The 25,938-nt window shown below is 36.8% G+C and overlaps 1 protein-coding gene across 5 annotated transcripts in view; it reads right to left on the reverse strand.

Moving 5' to 3' along the window:
* Positions 1-25,938, reverse strand: part of PKIB (cAMP-dependent protein kinase inhibitor beta) — a 103,350-nt gene that overhangs the window by 31,585 nt on the left and 45,827 nt on the right. For 4 of the 5 annotated variants that reach the window (XM_019418231.2, XM_019418236.2, XM_019418234.2 and 1 more), the window contains one exon: positions 11,125-11,190. The exons of the other annotated variant lie outside the window; for it this stretch is intronic. The gene's annotated coding sequence lies outside the window, so the exon portion shown is untranslated. The remainder of the gene's footprint in view (positions 1-11,124; positions 11,191-25,938) is intronic. 5 annotated transcript variants of the gene reach the window in all.

The raw sequence follows: 25,938 nt of genomic DNA on the forward strand, positions 1-25,938 counted from the left end.
AGTCTTTCCCAAACTTGCCTGCTCATGAGGCTTACCTGGGTAGTCTGTTAACAAAATAGACTAGAGCCTCTGATTCAGTGTGTCTGATACCATAGGTATTGCAAGCACCCAAGGGGATTCATGTTGTCACACAAATTTGGGAATGACTGAAGTGGAGTAAAGGTTTGAGGTCAGATTCTCTAATAATACACTAAAAAAACTACAAACATAAATCCATAAATTATTGGGCCTTAAGGTCTAACAGCATGTATTATCCAAAACAATGGTTGTTTTAACAAAGGATACCAATGCATGTGCACAGCCTTAGAGAGCTATTCATCCAATTTCAGAGCTTATTAAAAATGTGCTTGTAGTAGATTAAAAATTAAATAAATCACAAAATTAACTTTTCCCAGAGCTGTTCTGGGAAGAGGCCATGATGATGGCCTTGGCTACATCAGCCAACCCCTGGACTTTTTCACTATTCATTCTAACAGCCAACCCTGAAGTCCACCACTAAGTAAGTTTAATATGTTTTTCAATAAATGTTCTGCATGGGTGACTTGTTTTACCCCTAAAGGACCATACTTCCTGGAGGCAGGAACAAACAGGTTCCAGGAGTAGATAATAGGTAGTAGTTGTTCAACGAGTGCTTTCTAAATGAACTCTACATTGATCTGATCTACCAATCCACATGATTTGTACATCCTGTCTGAGCAGCAGGGAGGCTTACGAACCTAAAAGCACTGTGTTGGAATTTTAAGTATTTGCATATTTATACCCTAGATCTGGAAATATTTCTGAACTAAGAAAGACATTTCAAGTCACCCTGCTACTCTGATCCATTTCACATCAGATTTCTCATTGTTATCCTTTGACATTTGATTAAGGATGCTAAAGAATTTCATATAGAAAAATTCAGGGCACCTGGGTGGCTCAGTCCGTTAAGCATCTGACTTCAGCTCAGGTCATAATCTCACAGCTCATGGGTTCGTGCCCTGCATCGGACACTGTGTGGAGCCTACTTTGGATTCTGAAGTCTCCCTCTCACTCTCTGCCCCTCCCCCACTCATTCTCTCTCTCTCTCTCTCTCTCTCTCTCTCTCTCTCTCTCTGTCTCTCTTAAAAATAAAGATTAAAAGAGAAATTCCCCCAAATCCATCATAATTAAAATAACTGCAGAAAATACTAAAAAGCCGACTCATTTGTAATCATCTGAAAATTAGTATAATTACAGACAGTTCTAAAGATCTTCACTGTATAGAAACATGGGTGCATTGAAAATAGAAGACACAATTGTTCACCAAAGATTCTTTACCCTGGAAAGTTAGCCTGAGGGGCCAGAACATTCTGGATGATATTGACCAAGATCTTTTAAAGATCGTAAAAAACAATGGACTAAGAAAAAAGACAAGATTGAAGAAGATCTCACTTAATTCAACTAATATTTAGATGCTCATCTTCTGAATAAAAAAATCAGAACCAATCTTTTGAAACGTGATCAACATAAAACAGCTGTTTATAACAGGGCAAGTACTGAGAACGAATATATGAAGGCAGTGAAGTACAGGAGGTATTTCAGGATCCCATTAGAACACATTTAGAGCACAATCTCATTACAATAGTCATTACAGACTCTAGGTAATTGCAGGTTCTCCCAGACCAATGGCTCTGCACCCTTCACAGTTGTCCTTCATCAATTTTCTCTTGTTCTCCCCAGCCCCTGATCCTGCCATAGACCCAGTGTCCTCTTCCTCTTCATCCTATTCAGATTAGCTCTTGGAAAATATTTGCTTAATGCATTCACAGAAGTATGCTGTATGTATGGCTCTCTAGAAGAAAAACTCCAAAGTCTTAGACCAAAGAAGCAAATCATTAATGGTGGCACTTCTGCAAATTAGTTAATAGAAAAAGAGTGTTATTTGGCAAAGATGTGGGAAAGACTTTCTGGAATTATCAGCATTTTATCTTCTACCTATTTTTTAGGCTGGGGCAGTGGGGGTGGAGTCACACCTGTGTTTTCAGCACCAACCAATTACATAACATTGGGAAGATTCCTCAAGCGCTTTGAGCCTCAGTTTCCCTCGACCCTGTTCTATAATGCTTCCTCAATGATTAAACCCCTTTATTTTCCATTTTCAGTGTAGGCAAGAGAAACCAGATTTTTAGAGTTTTCTTTCTGGCAATTACGTAGCTTTTAGCTGTCACCTCTTTCACTGCTCCTATCTATACACAAATCTGCTTAAACCCATCTAAACTTCCCAATCACTCAGCAAAAAATAGCCAGGAACTAAAGAGGAAAGTAGTGATTAAAGCATATTCTAATTCACTTATAAGCATTTATAAGCCAATTTGTTTCACTTTTAAGACGTATGGACTAGATACATTTGTTGCAATAAACTCAAAACTTGGAATTTTTTGAGCTAGATAAACTTTACTAAAAATATATTTTACTTGCACTAAAAAGTGTAAGCTTAGAGAAAAACTAATCAGTATGTATATGATAGCTTTTGTTTCATTTGAATGAAGAATGTCCTTGTTCATGTCACTCTTGTGTCACCCGGAGACTGCTCCTGGGTCTTTCAGCCTCAGAAGAGATGACTCTTAAGTTCCAAGCTACATACTCCTCCCTGGAGTACTGAGGTTCCTGTAAACGTTGAAGCCTTGCATGTTGGGGACTGCAGGACAGTGACAATAATCATACATCACATTGTGTGGAGAGAGGAACATTCTAGCATTTTCAGAAGCCTCTATTACAGGTTTGGAAATAATAAAGACAATACAAATGTTCATCAGATCTTTTTATACCTACCAGCAAATCCTCTATGAACCCTGGAGGGAAAGCAGAGCTGCCTAATTTATGTTAACTTAAATAGTCTTTGTATTTTAAAATGTTATTAATTGCCAAGATTAAAATTCAAAACTTGTTTCCCAGTAAATTCTAGTTCAGAAGGCTTTCTGTGGTCTGAAATACCACGTTTCTTTGATGTATTTTTCAATTAAACTAGCCCAGTCATAACAAAGTATTTTCATTGAGTATTTCTTTTCCATAGTCATTTATTCAATTAAGGTCAAGTTGAGTGGCCATTTTACTGCTACGTTAATGCATGAGGTAAGTTCTTTCGAGTCTAAGAATCTCCTTTTCTTTTAATCCTTTCTGTAACTTGCCTCAAGATTTATATAGGGAACATACATTGAGACATTCTCATATACATAACAATAATTATAACTATAAGTAGAATTTTTGGTCTTTTTAAAACTGCATTTCTAAAATATTATCTGCACTCTGACACAATCTCTCCCTTTAATTTATTTTAATGGTAACCCTCATTTTTAAAATTGAAGGTAGTGATGGAAATATATGATTCAGCTCCTAATTGTATCACCATCTATAACTGTGGACAAGTGACTAATTTTTCATAACACATTTTTAATGACCTGTGAGGTTCAGAAGCTGGGTGAAAATTAATAAGTGCGCTTTCTGCATTTAAGGATATATAGAAATATTTCAATAGGCTAATTTTTAAAATTGAGATGTAACATTTTTCACAAGACACTCAAATGTCTATCTGACCTTCACCACAGCACCTCTGACTCATTTTTTTCCTATCGTACAATTTCATAGAATTGATGCAAAGTCAAATTAATCAATGCTACTAAAGACAGTCAAGAGAAAAAAAACAATTGACAATCCATAAGTAACTTGGAGAGACCTAAGAATTTTGGAGGTGGAAGGAACTTTAGTCATCAGCAAATAAATAAACAAAAATTAAACAAACTAACAAAAAAACAATCCTGATTTCAAAGATGAGGAAAAGGGGGCACCTGGCTGGCTCAGTAGGAAAAGCATGTGACCCTTGATCTCGGGGTTGTGAGTTTGAGCCCCAAGTTCGTGTAGAGATTACTCAAAAATTAAAAAATTAAAAAATTAAAAAAGAACAAAGATGAGGAAAAGGAGAGCAGATTGTTGGTATGAAGAAGACCTCATTAATTTCAGAATCAAGTCTAAACAGCATGTCACTAGACTTCTAGGCCAATATTTATCCCACAATAATGATGGATTCTAATTGTTTCAAGGATAAAACAATTTTTTTAACATCAGATCATCATTGGACATGGTGAATATAATTTGCAATATGAAAAGGCTGAGACTTCAGGTGTGTGTGGGAGAAGAATGTAAACCTTTTGCTATCCCATTCTATGAAGGTCAGGCCTTCATGTGCTTAGGGTGAGGTTTCTGATTGTAAAGTCTATTAGGGAAAGGCATGTCCATATCTTGACCTGTGCTGTGCTTTAGAAGTCAATCTATATTCTTCCAAGGCTCTGAAAAAAATCATTCTCCCCTTTGATTGAAAAGCCCTGGAGCACATTGTTAGGGTAGAGAAGGCTTGTTAAATAATAATCCTACCTTGAACTGATGAAATTCAACAATAAGTTAGTTACTGTTGTAATTTTAAAATTATATTTATTGAGGTCTGAATTGCATAATAACTTCCAGGATATAAAATCATAACATGTGCTGATTTCCTTATGTGTAGGGAGAGGGATTCTAGCCTAGAGTCCAGGCAGGACAGGACTGAAGCAATCTTGCCTATGGAAGGAGGGTAGACACCTCAAACAAGGCTGGACAGTAAGGAGAGAGCCAACCAGTAGGGACACCCACAAATAGGCACAATTAATGGACTCTAGTAGAAATGATGTTGAATATCTAATGCTAGATGACCCATTTCTGCACTATAATTCTCTCATATCATCCTCCAGTCTTTGGTAAAGTTTACCATGTACCACAACCATCTTAGCAATATCTCTGCTTTGGGCAACAGACAGAGGACCCTGAGGACAATCCTAGTGTGATTTTGACTAGAGAGAGCTGCAGCAGCATCAAAAAGTTTTAGGAAACAGAAGGAAGTGGTGAGCAGAGAAACCAGAGCATCCAACAAGAAAAACTGACACGCAGCACTTAGGAATCTGAAGATTCTCAAAAATCTAGTTGTGGGGAAAAATAAAAGTTTGTATATCATGTAGTATAGGAGATACAACTAGTTTATTGAGGTTTAATGTAAGATGATGCTTCAAAGTTGAAGAATCTACATTTTTTAGATATCTGTTGATTGAGAAAATATAGAACAGATGAAAAGATACTATGAAATACATATTGCAAAGCAATTAATTCTCATTTTTGTAAGAATACTCTATATACATTTGGAAAATGGTAATGTATATGGTATGTGACAGTATTTATTTGAACACAGATACATACATACGGCTCATAGACCCCTCTAATAATTCTGTAGAATCCTAGCAGACCAGGATCCCCATGTTGATAAGCACTGGACTGCATCATAAATCCTTGCTCTAGTGGCCAAGAACCTGTCTCTTGTAACAACAAGAACTTTAATCTCTAATATGTAAGACTTCTTCCACCTACTTTACTTCCTCCCTTTGTGCATTTAGAATTACAGGTTATTCAAACTAAAGAATTTCGTTGAGCACTCATGTAATCCAATCCTTTCAGTTGGCTTTGTGAGACTGAAAGCTAGACAATCACGATGGTCAATGTTCATAGATAATTCCAGGGGGTCTCACCAATGTATCTGTAGAATAGATTGCAAAAATCTCTCATGCTAGATTCCATTCCACAGCCCAATCATTTGTTCAGTCCAGGGTCCTGGTAGCCTGTTTTGAGGACTGAAAACACCCTGCCACTTGAGAGCTATGGGCTCACACAGTAATGGCTTTCTTCACTTGGCCTTATCTAAACCTCAGTTGTTAGACTATGATAGTCAAATGGCAAAGAACCATTCTCGAGTGAAAAAAATAAAATATCACTCCTGAAAATTCGAAATTATTTTCAGCAAGTCTGGGATGGAAAATCTCATTTAATTAGCAAGTGCAATAAGATGTGACATTTACAAACTAATTATAACACATTTCCATTCTTCATTGGTACACGAAATGATGACATATTGTTCTTTTATAGTTGCCATTTCCAAGTTTTAATTGCTTTGGTTTAATTGGTTTAATCCAAAAAAATGTCAATTCAGTAATTACCACTATGCTGTTGGAATTAGTTTCATTTATTGTGCAAAAGAAAATTTGACTTCAGAAGGAGAAAAACAATTATAATATAATACCAGGGGAAATACTATATCATCGAGATATTTAAAACCAATATTGTATATAACTGAAACTTGGTTTATTTTACAGGAATAAAGAAAATGTTTTTTCTTTTCAATTTTAAATGATAATATACCAAATAAATAATCAAATATAAATTAATTAACCCAGAATCACATTCACTCCTTTATAAATTTATTAATTTGCTTGGAAAATATCTGCTGAGTTCCAATTATATGCCTGACAAATCAGTTCTAGAACTACTTTCTTGGAATCTAATAATGGGTGATAAAAAGAATAATCAACACAAATCCATGCATAAATACAAAATGTGATCTTAGATGAAAAACTAGTTTGTTTTGTGAGTGTACCAGAACCTGATTCATTGACAATATGAGCTATGAGAAAAAGGAGCTAGCTGTTTGGTATAGAGGTGGAAGAAGAGTATTTCATGCATAAGAGAAAAGCATAGCACATTTCAGACACTGAGGGATGGCCAGTGTGGCCTAAACACAGAGAAGAAGGTGGGAAATGGGCACAAGATTAAGTGGGTCGGTTAACAGGGGCTATATCATTGGGGCATGTTAAGAATTTGGTCTATCCTAACAGCAATGGAAAGTCATGAAAGTTTTTGAAGCAATAGCATGATGATCAAAATTGAACTTTAAAAAGATCACTTTGGTGGCAGCAAACAGAACAGACTGGAAAAGAAGAGTGGATCCAAGAGATGAGTTTGGAGACAATTGCAGTATCCCAGGTGAGAGATAATGATCAGTCAGAAGGTAGAGTTTATGCCTTCAATTTAACAATCTATAAAGTCTAAAGTTATTTGTGTTCTACAAGTGACCTATTTTCACAGAATTACATGTGTCAGACTCAAAGGGAAAGCAGAGTGATACAATAGAAGGTATGCCTGCTTTAGAATGAAATACACCTGGTTTAACTCTGGTCTGAACTTTTGGCTCCACTACTTATTAGCTAAGGGTCCTTATACAAAGCATTAAGCTCTCTGAGCCTCAGCTTTCACATCTTTTGAGTACATAATACTACCTCCCACAGCTGAGAAGACTAAGTGTGACAACGCATATGATATTCTCAGCATGTGGAAGGCCAGTTAGTATGAAGAGCCCCAGGACAGATGATTTCATCCCCTCATGTTAGAGATCCTTGAATTCCTTTGAAACCTGTTCCTCCTCCTGGGTTTCTTTCTCAGTGAGCAGCACTAAAATCCACCCAGTTGCACAAATCAGAGCCCAGCAGGCATCCTTTCCCTCACCTCATGACCATCAAGTCATATAAACTCCATTCTCTAAATAGTTCCTCAATTTATGGACTAACTGCTTTGCTCACTCTCTTTCACTAACCTAGTTAAGGTCATCAACATCACCAGATTGGATTATCCCCTTCACAAATCATCCTGCCTCAGTTTTGTTTCCTTTTCCACTCTTCATGCCAGCCACACAAACCTTACTATCTTAGCTCTTCAACTACTCTCCTTAAGCCAGGACAAAGTCACCTGGTTTCTTAGCATGACTAACAACACCCTGCAATGATCTACACTCTGTTTACATCCCAGCCTCACCTCTCGCTGCTCCTGTCCCTGTGGTCCAGCAGCTGAAGGAAACTGCTCCTCACTCAGGACTCGTAGAACTCAGAAATACACTCCCTTCACCTCAAGACTCAGGCTGATGGATGAATGCAGTTCCTCCTGGCTGGAGCACCCTTCTTCGAAAGCTTCTCTTCACTGGATCAATACCTACTCAAAACTGAAGCCTTGCCTCAGATGGACCTTTGGGAGGCACTTTTCCTCTACCTGAAAGTATCCCAAGAGTATAGGACAGCCTAAACTTAAATTTCATTATTTGAATGAATTGAGTGAGCAGTCAAGTGGCGCTTGGCGAAGTCAATGGGGCTCACTGAATTGGCGAAGGTCACATAAGTTGTGATTGGTAGTGTGAAAAGAAAACCCAGGTTTCCTGCTACAGATTGTAGTATGCCTTTCTTTCCATCATGCTGACACCTACCTTTATTAATTTCTGATTGCATTAGCTCTCTTCATTAAGCCTTAGAAACATTCTCTTCATGTGCTTGCAAAATGTTGCACATTTGTACTGTGGGTTATGATTTTTTCACTCAAAACAGACCAATGTCACTTCCTTTTCCAAGATTTCTTTGACTTTCCTGAAGTGGTAACCGTGGTTCCCATAACACTCTCAAGCACTCCTGCAGATTTTTTACAGTCATCTCCTTCCCCATGATATTGTAAGCTCTTCTGAAAGTAGGACAATTCTAGATTCATTTTACATCTCTGGTACCCAAGGCTGTTCTTGGAACACAGTAGTACTTAATATTTGTTGAACTTAATGGTACTCCAAAGCTAAACAGTGTCCAAACAAGGGCAACTAATATGAGATAAGTTATGCCAAGAAAAAGGTGATGCAAGAGTAAGAAGACAGGCAAAAACAGTGATGGCTCTGCCATCTAGAGATAGAGAGTGTAAGAAAAAGCAGATGGCTCTGGCTAAGATAAAGAATCAGGAAGGCAGCTGGGAAGATGGGGCCACTGCTGAACAGGCTGCCTCTCCTGGGGAGTACCTTCAGTCCCGCAGTGGCCTTCCTGCCTCTTTGTATTCAAGATAGAGAACTAGAGATGGAAAGGAAGAAGCTGTCACTTTCAGAGAGCTGAAAAGTAGGAAAGCTGACTCATATGGCACTTTCTATACCTGCTGGGAAGCCTAAAGCCAACACTAGAGTAGCTGGTTTCACAGGTTTGAAATGGCAGACTCAAAGTCAACTAATTGTAATGGAAATGGAACTGAGCTAGGGGCAGAAATCCAAGTGTTGGTTCTAATCTTGCCCTGTGGCCTTAGGCAGACTTCTGAGCCTCATTTTTCACCTCTGTGAAATCAAATATTTAAACTAGATGGTCTCCAACAGCCCTTTTTCATTTAGGGATTGTGCAGTTTATGGGATTGGCTCCTGGATTTATTTAAAGTAGCTACATAACCAAGGTAGAGAAGACTGTCAATCTGATTAATTTATGCAAATGCAGACATCCAAGCTCATCTCTTCCCTCCTGAAACTTGAACTAGACCAGTTGAAGCATTAACCCATTATGATATCCCCTCATCCACATATGGGAGGCACAGCCATAAGCTTTATCAATAAAAAGTTACAGATGTGGTGGGGCTGTAAAGCAGTGGTTTGCAAATACCCAAATCAGTATGGCAACTTGTTTAAAACACAAGTTACAAAGCCTTGCTCCAGATCTACCAAATCAGGATCTCCAAGATGGAGCCCAATATGTTTATATTTTTATATACTTTTTTTTTACCTTTTATAAACCTCACATGTGATTTGATAATTAGCTAGTTTGTGGCTCATTTTTAAAGGAAAATTAGTGTTTCTCAAAGGGTAGCCTGTAGATCATTTTCATGTGAATTATCTAGGATGCTTGTTAAAAATATCTGGGAATGTAGCCAACAATCTCCATTCTCACTATTCTTTCAGTGATTTTACAAAGAGCTTTTTTACACACTGACAAATGAAATCATTATGTGGGTAAAACCTCAAAGTCTATGAAAGAATATAGTAAAGATAGGAAATTATGATTGCAGTATATGTTTATCTCAGTATTATTATTATTATTACTATTTATATTGCATTGTTTCATCATCATTTCATCTAATCCCCATAACAAGCCTATAACATAAGCATTTTAACTTCATATTACTTACAAATTGAAGCACTAGAGAATTCAGGTAGCTTGCTCCAACACATAAGATTCATAATATGGGTGCATTGGAACAGAAAATTAATGTCCTGGAACTAGGAAACAACTTATATTGCAACAGAATGTGTAATTAAGATCTCAGTACACATTTTAATTAAACAATTTGCTGAGATCTTATATGGTGAAGCAAGTTAGAAATATGTCTCAGTTCCTATTGGTTGGTTTTATTAGCTACTACACGAATGTTAATGCCATTATAATAATCATAGATTACACAAGATAAAATGACTATTAACTACTAAGCAACAACGTTTTAGAGATGTCCTAGAATCATAAAATGATCTAAGGTAGTCATCATTTCTAGTCAACAACCTTCAAACACAAATATTTACAGGTGAGAAGTCCAGAAGTATGCTAAGGTCTTACCCACCTAGTAAAGAACTCACCTAGCTCTAAACCTTAGTTACCTGACTGCTTCATTAATCTGTCTTTACTCCAGGGGCCCTAGACTCTGTACTCCTTGACTCAGTGTGCCAACTACTTGCCTTAATGCTAGAATAGGATTACATGAGACTTCAAATATCTTTCAAGGAATAAAATATTAAATGCTGTTACTACAGATACATTTTTAGGACAAAGCTTTTTTTTTTTTTTTTTCCATTGAGTCTTATCAATTTATCTAAGAAAATATTTGCTTGTGAAAAGATGTGTTTGTCTTTACCTCTTGGTAAACTGAAACAGAAAGGGTCTCCCAGATTCCCTGTTCCTGAGTTGGCCAGTCTTGAATCTGGCATTTCAGAAACTGAATGAACCTTAGTAATTTTGATACCTAGCTTTGATTTTACAAAAAAATTCACTGAAAATGTAAATAGAAAATATGAAGTCATCCAAAGCCATGTAAATTTTAACAGAATACAAATTCTCTTTCCTGTGTTCACACCCTACACTTTTCCTCTTCCTTCCCATTGATGTTACAGACTTTCTAAAATATGTGGATACACAGGTATTTTCACAAAGGGGAAAAAGTAACAAAAATGACATAAAAAAAGAGAAATTGCCAAAAAATAAATCAAACATTCACTTGCTGTAGATAGACTTGATGAAGATATTCTGATTGAGATTTGGTTTCTTTGTTTCATTTTTAAGAGGTGATTATTTGCGTGCTTTACTTTCATTCAAATTTTGCATGCCAACTCAGATTGCATAGCTATATCCTGTCAAGTGTTTTCCTGAAGGAGCCATTTCTTCCACAAAATCAATATCTAATTTTCTAAATAAAGAAGAAAAGGATACTTACAAGTCTCAGATTAAGATATGCTGTTATTTCTAAGAGGTTTAGGAAGAAACTGATAAACTTTCTTTCCTGTAAATTAATAAAAAAAAAAAAGCTATTAAGAACCAGAAAAAGTATAAATTCAGTTAGACTAATAAATTTAAAGATTTTGTCTGTGCTTTATTTTTTTAAAATAGAGTTACAACTGGTAAACGCCATGACTTGCCTGACTTCTTGTGAAAAGCAGAACCTCTAATTCTACAATAAATTTTTCTGTTAAAAGTCAAAATGGCTTCATTTCAAATAACAGGTGTTAGTACCTGGGATTGCCAGCTACAATTACTGCATCAGTGCTATTAGGGATTAATGTCAAGTTGAGAAAGTCATCATCTAAAAATGACAGGCCATTACAACAAATGCTTGTAGGCATAGAAACATGACTGCAAGCAAATACTTGGCATGACCACACCTTTGGGAAATTGTAAAACATAGGACACTTTTCCAGTATGACTGTAGAAATATTTTTTACATTTCTTAAGTGCCCTGAGGCATTGGACCAATATTCCCACTACCTAATGGAGACCAGTGGAAAGAATTCAACCATCTTGCTCCTAGAAACAAAGATAAACAATGTACATTCTTGTTCACAGAAAGGGGCCTGTATCTCAAGGTTGAGCACCTGACACAAGATGGGTCAAAAATAATTGGGACATGAACCATCAGTATTCACACTGGCCACTGATAGCAGAAGGGCACTTTGCAAATTCCCTCTACCATACTCCCACTGCCCTCAGCCAGCCTACCATTCATTCTTCCTCGACTACAGCAACAACATCCTAAATGACTCTTCGCATTCTTGCTTCCTGAAACTCTGTTCTTTACAGATGTCAGATAGAATTATGTCAAAGTAAATGTGCTCATGGTCATTCTAGAATTAATCCTTCATAGCCTTTCCATCATCTACAGGATCAAGTTGGCCCCAATATAACTCTCCCTCATTTTCACCCAGGTCCAACCTGCATGAATCCTAAAGCTCTGAAGTCATACCCAGCCAATGGCACCCCTGTGCCTTGTTTATATTGTCACCATGACCGAGGTTTTTTGCCCTCAATCCCCTCCCCATCCCGTGGCTAGCATATATTCAACCATTCAGGGTCAACTTAGGCGCCCCTTTTCCAGACTTCTATGTTCCCTCCCCTTTGCTACAAAACACTCTGGTGTATTTCTTACTAAACTTATATATTTCGGATTAGTGCCTTCCCATCTCCACCTCAGAATGTTTTTTAAAGCCTTTTGAGGACATGGACTGTGACTCATTCCTCTTGCACAACATTTTGCACATGGTAGGAGGAATGAAATAAATATGTTGAATGTCAAGGTGCATGAGGTACTTTTCAGACTCAGAGCTTCCTGAATGCATACTTTTATCACTGTGAAAGAATTTGAAAATCCGAAACAGGCATCTTTTAACCTTGTTCCTATACCCAGCTTCCCATATGGTTTTCACTGTTCCTCTCACTCTGCATCTGAGACTGTTTCCCTTCAATTGAGCCCAACTGTTCAAGCCAAATATAAAGAACTGAGAAGAGGAAGAGAAAAATACATGAAAACATGATCATGGAGGAAGTAGCAATAAAATTCAATTTTATAAGCTTCAACATTTATATAATACAATGTAAATATTACCCCTAAAAAACAAGATTAAGAAAACATACTTTTGTGGTCCTAATTTTTTCAAGCATCTTCCTATACCTCTTGACAAAGATCTAGTAGAAACTGCAAACAGGAACCCAATTTAAAGTCAGTTTGATAAAACTAAACATTGTTCTTTGTATCTTTAAAATGCATGTTTTAAAAAAACCCTATTTTATACCTTTTCCATATTAGCATTTTCATTTTATGAAATTCTACTATTTCTACCCTTTGTAATAGAACCAAGAAACAAAAAGAGAAAGAATACAGTGACATACTTATATTTTCCTCTCCACCTCTTTGAGGCTATGTTACATACAAATATACTTATGGAATGGACTTTGAAAATAATATTCCGTACATATTTTTGATTATTCACACACATCAAAATTCAGATGTACGAGGGATATGCTAAAGATTAAGAGGCTGAGAGAGTCTACTTATCCTAAGTTATCAACTATCAAAATTTTTACTAACAAAAAAGCAGTAATTTCTGTTTCAAGAATAGTGGCATGCCCCTAACAACAACAAAAAAAATCCTTTAAGCACACATCTCCTATTTATGAATATTTATTTTTATAAATTATAACTATCATTATACTAATAGATTAATTGAAGTTATATGTTATATCATAATTATCATATGTGTTAAATACATTAACAGAAACTTAAAATAAAATCAAAATAATATAACTGGGTATTCTACTATGTCCTTGCTGAACTTCAATATAAGATGCAGAATCTGTTAGATTCTGCAAGGTCTAATTAGACCTCTACAAGATCTAATTCTTTCTACTATCTCTCTTGGAACTACAATTAAATCTAGAGAAAACACGGTGATATATATGACAGCTAAGAGATACCCAAGGCAAGAAGGAAGTGGTCTCACCCAAGGGTGTTTGTTGCATGCCTTATGAGAGGAGCAGATTAAGGTGTGGGTAGGTCAGCAAAAATCCATCCTATTAGAATTACACGCACAACCAGAATTGTGAATCATCTATCTAGTCCAGTGATTTTCCAATTATTTTTTAATATATTTTTTTCCCAAACGAATTCTTTAGCAGATGGACAATGTGTAAGACAGATACAAGCAACACTCCTCAGGTGAAAGCACCTTCAGGTTCTACCCACTCTCTCCTCCCCCTCCTCTCCTCTCCCTCCAAAGATGTAGTTTGAAAATTACATGACCACACTCCCACTTCAGAGATGAGGCTACCAGGCAGGACATGGAACAAGAGCAGTCACTTCAAGACAGAATGTAATATTTTAGTGCGATTTTAAAAAAATCAAAATTAGTTCAAAAACTCTATGATGAAAAAAACATCAAGAATTTAGATAAAGATTTGACCCTGTATTTGTGCGACTCAGCCTCACATACCTCACCCTAGACCTGGACGTGGTCTAGTAACTATTCTGAAAGAATAAAATATAAAAATAATGTCATATTAGTTGTATTAAGTAAATGTCTCTATATTACTTAGGGCTATAGAAAAAGAAGAAAATGTAGTCTGGAAGAAAAAGTCCAAACAAGGTGTGTTCTACAATACACACCTTCGCACCTTAGTCTGCAGGACTGAGGATGTTGTTTGGGAACAAATAGGCAACTAGACAACTATAATACGTGAGGTAATGCTCAGATCATGCTTGCATTTGAGCTATTTCACAATTTCAATGAGCTACTAAATCTAGTTACAGCTGCTTCAATAAGCATTCTTCTATTTTTGTTTTGTTTTTAAAAACAAATCATCACTCTAAAATGCACAAAAAGCTGCAAGTGAAATGTGTCAAGTGAACATCAGCTGATTCCTAAAAGCAAATTAACCACCTCAACTGCAAGACCTAGTTTGAAAAAGCTGTTCTCAAAATGTACGTAACCTCTCAAGCATTACGATGGTGAAAACAAGCTTCAAAGAAATGAATCATTGTGACATTAGAAAGTATGTACAGGGGCGCCTGGGTGGCGCAGTCGGTTAAGCGTCCGACTTCAGCCAGGTCACGATCTCACGGTCCGTGGGTTCGAGCCCCGCGTCAGGCTCTGGGCTGATGGCTCAGAGCCTGGAGCCTGTTTCCGATTCTGTGTCTCCCTCTCTCTCTGTCCCTCCCCCGTTCATGCTCTGTCTCTCTCTGTCCCAAAAAAAAATAAAATAAACGTTGAAAAAAAAATTTAAAAAAAAAAAAAAAGTATGTACATTCATGAGGATGTTTTCTATTCACAGAACCCATGTGAACTGGTTTAGGAAAATAAATGACTACATGTCTGACACAGAGTAGGCACTCAACACATATTTACTGGATAAATATATGAATCAATGAATGAATGAAAGTTGAAAAAATATTATAAACAGGTAGACTAGGGCCAGATTATAGCAATAATTGCACCTCGGATAAACGTCATTGGCTACGATACTGCCACTGCGCAAAGCTGGGACCAGATTATAAAGAGCTTTGAAACAGAGACTTTGTGCTGTGGGCTACTGAGCACAGATTTAACAAGAGGGGGAAAAAAAAGTACCTCTTTAAAAGAAATAATTGATGATTTTATAGGGAGCCAACAGTAAATCCAGCTAAAAGTCTCTAGAAATAATCTTGGCAATGGGCAATAAAGACCCACCCAAAGGGTAAAAACATTAAAATTGGAGTAAGGAAGGTGGAAGGTGTGGCAGATGCTGCTGGTTGGCTCCCAAGCTCTTCTCCTCATCTTCTGTACAAACTGGAAGCTTAGCTGGGCACATAGCTAAGAACCATATATCCAAACCTCCCATGCTGCTAAATATGACCATGCAACTGTATTTTGTCATTTAAACGTGGGCTATAAGCAGAAGTAATGTATTTCATTTCTAGGTTATATCCTAAGAGAGAAGGAATTGTGGCCTCTGCCTTTCGAACATTGGTTTGTACCTGTGGTGCTGAGCCATCATTCACCAAACAGACAAGGACAATCAAGACTCTGGGGATGATGACAAAGCAACAAAATGGAAGGAGGCTGCATCCCTAACATGGCCATGCCACTATTCCACCTCTGTACCATCTACCTGAGCTGTCCATAACACGGGACTAAATTCACATTGTGTTTAATCCACTGTTATTTTTGTACTTTGTGATAATTGGCAGACTGATCTCTTAAATAATATAGATGATTCTAAAAAAACATTTCAAGGGGATCCTGGGTGGCTCAGTTAGTTAAAGAAGCTGACTTCAGCTCAGGTCATGATCTCTCAGTTGATAAGTTGGAGCCCTGCATGAGTTCTGTGCTGACAGCTCGGAGTCTGAAGCCTGCTTCGGGTTCTGTGCCTCCCTCTCTCTCTGCCCCTCCCCTGCTCATGCACTGTCTCCTCCCCCCTCCCCCCACCCCACCTTTCTCTCTCAAAAATAAACATTTAAAACAATAAAAAATTTTAAAAAAACATTTCAAAATGAAAAAAATCCATGGAATGTGGTGATAGCTATAGTGAATGAAGGAAAGCTTCATTCTAAGCTTTTATGTTTGAGAAGCTGGGATAACAGAACCACTAACAAAATAACAGATGAGGGCGAGAGCTGATGAAGTTCAAATGGTGGCAATAGAGCCAAAGGGATATGCAGGGTAAGTCACTGGAACAATGCGCCTGAAACTCAGGCAAGGGGAGAAAATTGGAAATGGAAATCTCAGCAATTTTGTATAGAATATATAGTTGAAAAGATGCAAATTGACAGAATCTCAGACTCAGAGAGATCAGTGTGTCAAAAACTGAACAACAGGGTGTTCTCCCAGAAGGCAGGAGGAAGAAGCAATAATCAGCAAAGGCAAAAGCAAAAAAAAAAAAAAAAAAATCTGTTCTTATCTTCATAAGAGGTTAATGATTGAAATCATGGAATAATAGAATTAACCTTAATACCAGAAGACAAACAAATTTAAAAGGGATTTGATATAATCTAAACTTCTTAAATCTGTTTAAAGTTCTCATAAAAAATTAAAGCAAACATTTCTTGAGATAAAAAAGCATTAAGCAGGGTTCTAAATAAGCCAGGTCTCAATCATGCGTTAGTTTCCATTTAAACGTCCAGAATCCCAAGACAGAAAAGAATAAGCAACAGGTCCTTAAATCATCTGTCTCTTCATTTTTCTCACAGTAAAGGAAGGAATGAGGGGAGAGAGGTAAAGGGGAATGGAAGCAGAAGTGTTTTTGCTACTGTCTTCATCCTTTGTACCAAGCTGATGTCTGTAAGTTGAAATGACAAAATGAAACAAAAGCCTCCTCCCCAACTTTTATTAAGTTACATTCAAAGATGCAGTGGATCTAAATTTCACTTTGGATCTACAATTACTTCACAGTGGATCTAAATTTATACTTTGAAGGTAATACAAGGTTGCCAACATGCAAGTCAACTATGACATACAAGAGTTTGAGAATCTATATTTACTCGCCAGATGTGTTCCAATTACTGGAAGGTCACCAGCATTCCAGAATATTGAGACCACGTTATGTGCAATGCTCTTCAATAGTTCTTCCTCCCCACCCGGCCTCTGCCATCCACCCAGGAGGACACTTTTTAGGGAGCAGTCAAAGCAAAAATTTCTGTTTTTCATTCCACCATCCACTTCAGAATGAAGAAAACAACCATACTCTGAGAGATTATTTTCTCTCCATGTTTTGACTACAGAATGTACATTATAGTTACCCAAGAGACATCAAAATTCCAGGATTCTTTAGCATTATATTTTCTTTGAAACCAATCATAACAATTCACTTTGTATGAGGAATTGATATTCTCCCTCCTTTCCTTGGAAGAGAAGTCTGTTACTAATCTTTTCCTCTTCACATAGTGATTGCATTATCCATGGTCTTTCAACTGTTTGGGGGTTAGTTTTTGTCCTTATTGTTTCTAGCATTATACTTGAGTTTCACAATCAATCTTTTTTAAGTTCTTAATACTGGCTCAAATTGTGGGATTCCACACACACCCATCTTTTAATATAATGATCAGAATTCTATTCATTCCTCTAAGTAAATCAGGGTAGAAAGGCCCACCCTAAAATGACCTCTCCTTTATAAATGGTTGTAAAATACCTGAACAAAAGTTACTGTACACCATCAAATCAGCTTGGGAGGGAAAAACCCACTTTTTTTCTAATTTTCAGTTGATACAAGGTAAGAATATATGTGTATTAGGATGGGGGAAGAAGGAAGGATTGTATTTCATGGTACTTAGCATAAAGCATGCAAAATTGCCACATTTCACTCCCACCTGGTCTGGCTCTCTCCTCAGGTGTGGCTTGTGTGGTTCTAAAATTCCTGGCATTGAACGTATATAAAGTGAAAACCACTCTGATCATTTAGGAAAGCCCCTTTGTCTACCTTCTTACCATGTGTCATAGAAAAACCACATCACTGAGACACCAGATGCACGTTTATTATAAACTACTCACTGTTTCTTAATGTTGCTTGCAAAGCTCCAATAAAGGAACTTATGTTTTAAAGTTTTCCAATAATATTAAACTTCTTAGCCTAGATTACTTTCTTGCTTGTATCACAATCCTCAAACACCAGGAAATCATCTCATAAGTCTCAGATGTGTTCCATATGACTTACACCATTTTAATAGGTATATCTGGGGCTAACACGAACGCTGTTAAGCATCACAGTTAATGATAAAACAGACTTAAAATTTTAAGCACTAACGCCAATACTCTTATATTCAGTGAAAACCATTTTATATATGAAAGTGAATATACCAACTCGGGAGGGAAGGGAGCTAACAATTCCTGAGTGTTCATGATTTTCCAGATGTCTTAAACATTCTCTAACTGAATCTTCACAAAAGCCCTCAAAAGTACATATTAATGCTATTGGATCCAAAAAGAGCCTGAGGTTATAATAGAGCCAGCACTAAACAGTGTTAAGATTGGAACCCAGGTGTGCCGGACACCAAGTCATACTGTGCCAAGAACAGCAGCATAACTTGATTACATCAACCCACAGGAGCAGCACAAAGTAAATATGTGGGCAAGGAGAGTTGACCAACTCTACTTTAGAGGTTATTTCGGATATGCCACATTTCTTTTCAAAGTGTTTTTAGGGGAGTCTGGGCAGCTCAGTTGGTTAAGCATCTGACTTCAGCTCAGGTCATGATCTCTTGGTCCGTGAGTTCGAGTCCCATGTTGGGCTCTGTGCTGACAGCTCAGGGCCTGGAGCCGGCTTCGGATTCTGTGTCTCCCTCTCTCTCTGCCCCTCCTTTGCTCACGCTCTCTGTCTCTCAGAAATAAATAAACGTTTAAAGATTAAAACAACAAACTAACACAAGTGGTTTTTACAGGATATTCTATCAGCGTTGGACTCTAATACGGGATGCCCCATCCTCACCTTGATGAGGTCAGTAGCCTGTTTAAAGCAGTCAGCTCTGTTTTTTTAGAAGCACAGCAATATCCCTGAAGGCCATTCGGGACAGCCGTAAATGTGTTATCATCTTCTATATCTACCAGAAGGTGATTTGACAGGCTCTTAGATTAACAGAGGTGCTAAGTAGGAGAGGAGTACCAAAAACTGTAAATAGATCTTCAATTTTAAATAATATATATTATATTAAGCATAATAATAATAATATATACTATTATTATATACAAATTTATTATTATTATTATTATTATTATTATTATTATTATTTAGTGTCCTTTGGGGTAAGTCAAGATGCTCTTATAAAATGGACATAAATAATGACCTCTTACAAAACAGTAAACACTTCGGACTTTAGTTTCTATATGTACACAGATAGCCTGTGGGAGCTTTAAGGGCTTTTCAATGTAAGCCTTCTTGAGCCTCTTTGAGGGGCAGTGTCACAGGCGGGAACACTGGGCAAATGAAGTCAGACACTCCTAAAGGTCTGGTCAGAGAAGGATAAAGCTGGGAGAGATTCTAATACTAAAGACAGTATAATGCCATGCACATGAGGTTTGGAGCCAGACTGTCTCTAGAACTTAATAGCTGTAACTTGGATAACTTCAGCCCAGTTATCTTTATTTATAATGTGGAAAGAAAACTTCTGCCTCCCAGAGCAATATGTTATGCACATTAAGTGAGACAATGTCTGAAAAGTACTTAGTATAATGCCTAACACATAATAAGTGCTAAATAAACCATAGTCGTTATTCGGACATTCCTTGTACCAAAGGAGAAACTGTACTTTGTACTTACTGAAGAGTAAATGACTAACACAAGATCATAGGCCATTTCTTCATTGGGGTGAGGGGACAGGACGGAATATAAACTCAGCTTCATCTAAATCAAATTGCTCTAAATAACCAATTACCAACATAGGACCAGAAAATGTCCAAGGAAATTTCAAATGCACTTTATTTTTTTTTCATTAATAAAACTGACTTTATATCCAACTCTTTTTCCTCTTCCTGACCTCCATTTCCTTTTAAAACTAACTCTGTATGAATTCCTGTGTGATTTTGATTCTCTTAGTGGTTGGGCTAACAGTGGCCTTCTTGAATCTACTTTGTCCTGATATTCTCAGTTATTGCTCTTTCTCCTATAGTCTAGGAAAAGCATACATAAAAGAGAAATATACTAGAGGAACTTTATTCAAAAGTCATATGTCTTTGCTAACTATTTAACATGCTGCAGATTTAGATATTTCTATCTAAATAAGATATAGGATGTTAGTTTCAGATTCTAGATTAATATTAAGAAAAAAGCCCACCCTGGAATAGTATTTTGAGATAAATCCATTCATAAAGGGTCTTTTAAGAGTACCTCTTGAGCACCAAATGTAAGAACAATCTCTAAAAAGTAAACGGACCAGGTAAAGACTTCATACTCAGTTCACTGGTAAAGAGACTTAGGCTAAAATGTTCATTTCTGGTTTTCCTACTTATCTTTGCTAAGAGAGGCAGCCTAGTCTTGTTTCTTTTTGTCAGTTGTTTGCTGTTCTTTTGAAGGTTTTTTAAATCCAGGTATATGGGTCAACCAAAAAAAACCCTTCACTTTTCTAATTTATGATCTGTATAGAACTGGAGAGGGATTTGCAGCAGGTTACTGCATTAGGCCGTATGGACTGCACTTCATGTCTACCACTCACACCGTAGTCCCACGCTCGTGTCTAAATTTAAGAACTGTTGATGCCATTGAAGTACAATTTTAGAATAAAGGAAAACCTTAAGACACTTTTTCTAAAGATTTGTTTTTCCCCAGAGCACTGTTTACTGGACACACTAAATTAAATATACTTGCTTTCGAGATGAATTAACTTATTTTTTTTGTTGATTTTTTTACCTTATTTTAATTTTATTATTTTTTAAAATTTAAATCCAAGTTTGTTAACATATAGTGTAATAATTATTTCAGGAATAGAATTTAGTGATTCATCACTTACATATAACACCCAGTGCTCATCCCAACAAGCATCCTCCTTAATGCCCATCACCCATTTAGCCCATGCCTGCACCCAACACCCCACCAACAACCCTCAGTTTGTTCTCTGTATTAAAGAGACTCCTAGGATTTGACTCCCTCTCTGTTTTTATGTTACTTCTGCTTCCCTTTCCCTTATGTTGATCTGTTTTGTTTCCTAAATTCTACATATGAATGAAATCATATGATGTCTTTCTCTGGCCGATTCATTTTGCTGAGCATAATACACTCTACTTCCATCCACATTGTTGCAAATGGCAAGGTTTCATTCTTTTTGATCACTATACACACACACACACACACACACACACACACACACACACACACACCCACATCTTCTTTATCCATTCATCAGACAATGGATATTTGGGTTTTTTCCATACTTTGGCTATGGTTGATAGCACTGCTATAAACACTGGTGTACAAGTGCCCCTTCAAATCAGCACTCCTATATCCTTTGGATAAATGCCTAGTAGTGTAATTGCTGGGTCATACAGTAGTTCTATTTTTAATTTTTGAGGAAAAGAAGATGAATTAACTTATTTAGAAGCCTTCACTTTAACTTATTTAGATATGCTTCACATTAAGACATTAAATTCAGGGGCTCCTGGGTGGCTCAGTCTGGTGAGCATCTTGACTTTGGTTCAGGTGGTGATCTCGTGGTTTGTGAGTCTGAGCCCCACATCGGGCTCACTGCTGTCAGTGCAGAGGCCGCTTCAGATCCTCTGTCCCCCTCTCTTTATGCCTCTTCCCCACTCTCACTCTCAAAAATAAAAATAAAAATAAAGATATTTCATTAATCAATAAAAGATTATGGACAGACCAAAAAAAGAGGCAAAACTCAACAAAAATAGATACAATGTCAAAATTATCTCCTTCCTTGAATTTGAGAGTGACTACATGTCTCAGACTTAGGCCAGTGACATTTATTACTAACTGAATTAACATCTCCGATAACAGCACTTTATTCATGTCAGGATTTATCTGGCTCGGAGAAAAATGGCAGCTGCAGTGGTGATTCACTAAAACCGATTCTCAGCGAAGCAGCTGCTGCGGAAAGCTGTGCTCCTCACATCAATCATGCGCTGATTGTCACAGCGAGTTGAGTCACATCATCTGCTCAGTCGATTGATTTCGTGATTGTTGATATTTGCATTGCACTGCAGTACTACTGTTGTCATATCATGCTGCACTAGTTGAAATAACATCATCTGGGGGACACTTCAAATATGAGAAAATCCACATAATCATGAAAATACAGCCATTTTGTGAAGGAGGTGCTGAAAGAGCAATCACTCTAACTGCTAAGAGACTAACTTATTTTTAGTAGAGTGAGTCTACCCACTTCTGTGCTCCTCTGAGGAATTGGCCTCAGTCGGTCACACTTAAGCAGTGTCACAAATCCCAGATTTGGAGTCATAGGTTGGATCGTGTCCCCTAAAAAGACATGTTGAAGTCCTAACCCCAGTACCTGTGAATGGATCTTATTTGGAAATAGAATCTCTGTAGATATAACCAAGTTAAGATGAGGTTATACTGAATTAGGGTAGGACTTTAACCCAATATGACTGTGTATCCTTATAAAAAGAGGGAAGACAACGTGAAGACACAAAGATACAGGGAAAATGTCAGGGAGAGATGGAAGCAGAAGTTGTAGTAATGCATCTACAGGCCAAGGAATACGTGGTGCTACCAGAAGCTGGAAGAGACCAGGAAGGATCCTCCCCAAGAGGTTTTGAAGGGAGAATAGTCTTGTCGACAGTTGCTTCAGATTTCTGGCTTCCAGATTGTGGAAGAATAAATTTCTGTTCTTTTTAAGCCATTCAGTTTGTGGTACTTTGTAATGGCAGCCCTTTTGGTGCATCCATCTGGAGATGGCGAAAGAGCATCAGCTGCTCTTAGAGAGTGTGGGTATACACAGTGTTGACCGAGAGAACCATAGTGCCTAAATAGACTTTTCTTACAGGCCATGTTTACTCAGATTAGAGACCGTTCTCAAATTAAAGCATCCTTAAGTGTGTAGATAATTCTGAGGATAGACAAAATCAAGATCAGACTAATGGGTCTTAGATGTGAAAATATGTAAAAATAGCTTGTGATGAACCAAATATCCCGTAACACCTTGCGTTTCTAGTGCTTCCTGTCAGGATTAACAAATGTCAAGCTGTCACCACATTTACTTCTAAAATGTTCCAACACACTCAAAAGAATGAACAGATGTATTAGAATCACTAGAGTACCTATTTCCATGAAGTTTTTCAAAGCAAAGAAGGTGCAGAAGAAATGGCACGGTCAGGATAAGTAAAACAGGAATAGGCTTGAGGGATTAAGGCATTAAACTAAACCTTCATAATTCTTGCTTAAGCTTTTTTTTTTTTTTTTTTTTTTTGGAAGGTAGAAAAACATAGCAGTTAGATTCAGACACCCTTGAGTTATGCTAGCTCCACCACTAGTGAGGTCTGTGTCTTTGGACAAGTTACATATCCTCTCTGAACTTCAACTCACTCATGAGTAAATGAGACTAATAATCCCACCACCTTTATAAAGAAAGCATTTGGTAATTATTAGCAATTATTATTACTACTAATCTCCATGTTAACTTAAGTTGCCACTTCACTCATGGAAGAGATGTGCCTCCACACCTCTGCTTTCTGTTTTTAAACCAGAATGAAATAAAGTCAACTGCACAATAGTTCAACTCTAAATTTGTACCCATAGTGCCTCACCTCCCGGTGGATGACATGCATTTGGACAGAAAAAGTAAGTCTTTTGCAAACCTTGTTGACAAGAATTTTTCTAAAATATTCTAATCCCTTTCTCCTGTTTGGTAAATGGAAGATACTGGACATAACACTATCTTTTAAATCATTGAGCCTCTTGCAGTTTTTGATGGTCATTATATATTCTGAATATCAAATATTATTAGGATAATCTTTTTTATATAATACTTCAAACTAGTAAATATATCAAAATGGTCTTCTATAATGTACAAACATGCTCATTGTGCTGTTTATCCCCTTATAATGTCATCCTATTCTTTTGCTTCATTTTGTTTCTTCTGAAGTAGAACATCAGATATGTAAAAAGCCAGTTATCATGCCCTCATTCTTTTCTTCTCAAACTATCAACTATAGGTAATTTGATATTTTTTAAAACTTCTTCAACATGTTGAACAGTTGTTTTTGAACCCAAATTAGTTATTTACTTTAAAGACTGACAACTTTAATATTGTTGATTTCAGTTCACCAATCTGGTCTGAGATATGTAGCAATTCTACCACATGCTGCCCCTCCCAGTGTTGTCTCATCAGCAAAGTTGAAAAAAAAAAAAAGATACAGAGAAATATTCTAATACTAAACAAAGTTTCCCCGATAACAGTGCTAAGAATGTCACTAGAGATTTTTCTCCACCTTGAATTGTGTCCATTCAAGAAAGGAATACAGAATTTATAAATAAATAGATTTTGGATCTGAAGACTTCAGATGGCTAAGACGACAATACTCCCCAAACTGATCTACAGATTCAAATACAAGCAACATCAAAATCCCAGCTTCCTTTTCTGCATAAATTGACACACTGATCTAAAATTTAGCGGGAAAGTAAGACATGTAAAACAGCCAAAACAATCTTGAAAAAGAACAATTTTGGAGGACTCACACATCTCGATTTCAAAACTTAACACAAAGCCATAGTAATCAAGACAGTGTGACACTCACATAAGGACATACATGTATAATTGAGAGTCTAGAAAATAAAACCCATATATTTATGGTCATTTGATTTTCAACAACAGTGTCAAGGTAACTGAATTGGGGAAAGAATTGTCTTTTCAACAAAGGGTGCCAGGACAACTGGATATCCAGATGCAAAAGAATGAAGTTGGACCCATCTCATACCATACACAAGAATTAATTCAAAATGTATCACAGAGCTAAATGTAAGAGCTAAAACTATAAAACTCCTAGAAGATGAATAAGAATAAATCTTTATGACCTTGGGGTAGGCAATAGTTTCTTAGATATAACACCAAAAGCACAGGTAACAAAAGAAAAAAATAGATAAACTGAACTTCACTAAAATCAAAAACTTTTGTGTATTAAAGGACACCTTCAAAAAGTGAAAAGGATATTCACAGATGCGAAGAAACTCTTTGCCAATCATATACCTGATTAGAAACTTGTATCTAGAGTATATAAGAACTATTACAATTAAATAATAAAAGATAAATAACCCAATTTAGAAAATGGGCAACAGATATTAATAGACATTTCTCCAAAGAAGGTATGCAAATAGTCAATAATTAGCACATGAAAAGATGTGCAACATCATTATCCAATTGGAAAATGCAAATTAAAACCACAATGAAATACCGCTTTGTACCAGGATGGCTTTGGACAAGTATTGGCAAGGATATGGAGACATTGAAAGCCTCATTTAGTGCTGGTTAGAATGTAAAGTAGTGCAGCCTCACTGGAAATAGTTTGCCAATTCCTCAAACTGTTAGACATAGTTACTATATGACCCAGCCGTTCTACTCCTAGGTATATATACCCAAGAAAAATAAAAGGATATATTCATGGGAAGACTTATACAGGCACAACATTTTAACATTGCTTCACAACAATGTCATTCATAATAACCAAAAAGAAACCCAAATATCTATCAACTGAAGAACACACAAACAAAATGTGGCCTGCCTTATGATTTAATTTATTCGGCAATAAAAAGTAATGAAGTACTGATACATGCTACA

Source organism: Panthera pardus, unplaced genomic scaffold, assembly GCF_024362965.1.
Source record: "Panthera pardus isolate Hobbes unplaced genomic scaffold, ASM2436296v1 HiC_scaffold_17, whole genome shotgun sequence".
Taxonomy (NCBI): Eukaryota; Metazoa; Chordata; class Mammalia; order Carnivora; family Felidae; genus Panthera; species Panthera pardus.